The sequence below is a fragment of the Pavona decussata genome, unplaced genomic scaffold, assembly GCF_977016875.1.
Source record: "Pavona decussata unplaced genomic scaffold, jaPavDecu1.1 SCAFFOLD_366, whole genome shotgun sequence".
NCBI classification, from domain to species: Eukaryota; Metazoa; Cnidaria; class Anthozoa; order Scleractinia; family Agariciidae; genus Pavona; species Pavona decussata.
The window spans coordinates 220,001-222,385 of NW_028145742.1; positions in this window are offsets into that span (position 1 = coordinate 220,001).

Consider the following 2,385-nt stretch of genomic DNA (forward strand, 5'->3'; position numbering starts at 1 on the left):
TATTATGATCTACAAGGTGTTCTCGCTCTCCAGTCTGTGGATGAAATCCTAAAGTGTGACCATTCAAATGAAAGCTTCTGAGCAGTACTTTCCTGTGGTGCTGTCTGTACAAGGTGGTTCTAACTTTTGAGTCTGTAGATGAAATCCTAAAGTGTGACCATTCAAATGAAAGCTACTGAGCAGTACTTTCCTGTGGTGCTGTTTATTATGCTGCACGAGGTGGTTCTAACATTTGCGTCTGTAAACGAAAACCTTAATTAAGTGCGACTAGTCAAATTGAACTTAAAGGAAAGTACTTTTGTGTAATGCTGTTTGTTTAGCGCTCTTAAAAGTTGAATGATGAAAACTGCATTAGAGATGCATGAACGCGCTGGGAAGATTGAAAGTTGAACTAAATTTCAAAACGTTAAGGGTGCCATACTGGCGCCACAATAGAGGAAAAAATTCCATTTTAAACAAGTTCAATACGGTCAGCCTTTGGTTTGTTTGGTTTTCAGTATTATTTAAATCGCTCGTCTTCGTTTCCGCTTTTTCTCTTTCGTTGACGTTTCTGACAAGCTTTAGTTTTTCCTAAAATATGTTTCTTTCGCTTTTTTTTTTTTTTTTGAGCCAAAGTGGAAAGTTTGAAATTTTTCTTCTTGAGGTTGAATAGTAAAATCAGAGAGAAGTGTTACTCCGGCAAATGAGCTTTTATTTCAATGGTTATGGTAGTTTTATCCCGTTATCAGTCTGTCTCTTTTTCACTTCCCTCAGCGTTGAAGGAAATCACAGGTTGATGTAACAGAAATTCATATCCATGCTTATTTGACGTTAGGTCTTTATTTCCGAGCTGCCTTTTTTTCTGTACGAGTACAGTTTAATTTCATAATAATTGTTCTTTTATGGAGGAAGGTATTCAGCTGGGGTACCGCTGGGTCGTTACTCTCGGACTTAGCATGCAGCCTTTCTGGCTTTGCTACTTTCGGGGACGGGGTATCGATACTTTCGGGATTTAGAAGCGGTCACAATTTTTGGACGTTACTATCGGGGGGGGGGGGGGGGTGAGGCGTTACCTTCGGAATTAGTCTGAAATGTCAGCCGTCTCCTCTCTCTAACCCACAGGGGGCGCGGGAGAGAGAGACTGCATAAATTACTGTGTGAAGTCAACGGACGACATTATAACGCTCGGAATTCAGACGTCTCTCTCTCCCGCACCCCCTGTGGGTTAGGGGGAGGAGACGGCTGACATTTCAGACTACTTCGGAATTTTACGGTACTTTCATGGGATGTTTAAAAAATAATTGCGCAATACTTATTTACTGTACCAAAAACAAACACTGTCTATTTCGTGCTATTTGCTTTGATGTTCCGTAGTAAGTTAAACACGAGGAGCTGAAATCTCTTTGTTGTTTTCCCCACCATGGGTATATTTTGATTGTCAATTAAAATGTTTAATTCGCCCCACAAATACGGTATTATTATATAGTTAACAAGATGCCTGCTATACTGGCATTACGCGTGATGCTGGGGCTGGTTCATTTATTCCAACTGTATGCTTCGCCGATTGATAAAACTATCCTTGCTAATGGAAGTTAATGGAATAGTTTGAGTCACGACGATCGCGTTACGTTGTTTACCTTGTGTTACGCGACTTAGACTTTCACCGGAAATGTGTGGAATTCCATTACGATAACGTAAGCTTCTCAATGACCTCTTTTCAGTCTCGCGTCGTGGTCTAAGACTGTCAAACAAAGCACGATTCCTTCGCCAGGAATTTACCAATTTCCACCGTTTTACATGTCGAGTGCTTCTTAGAAATTATTCTTTCGATTTGCCGCTTCAAAATGGTGAAATCTCCGTTTGAAAACGGCACACTTGAGTCCAGAACATGTTATAAACAATATGGCGCGACAATTTAATGCAGTTTTAATGAAGAAATCAAATGATGCGTTGACGTCACACAGGTAAGGGTGAGTGGGTCCCCTCCCTCGCGATATAAGCGACAAGAATGGATTTTGATTGGCCTGCTGTTGTTGAAGACAATCAGAACAATACATCCCGAGTAGGAGAGGGGAGAGTTTAATGAATAAATTAATGTACCGATTTGTGGATACGAGGAAGAACAAGATGCCTGCTATACTGGCATTACGCGTGATGCTGGGGCTGATTCATTTATTCCAACTGCATGTTTCGCCGATTGATAAAACTATCCTTGCTCCTGGAATAGTTTGAGTCACGACGATCGCGTTACGTTGTTTCCCTTGTGTTACGCTACTCAGGGTCTCAAGGAAAATTGCGGGAATTCCATTGCGATAACGTAAGTTTCTCAATGACCTCTTTTCAGTCTCGCGTCGTGGACTAAGACTGTCAAACAAAGCATGATTCCTTCGCCAGGTATTTACCAAT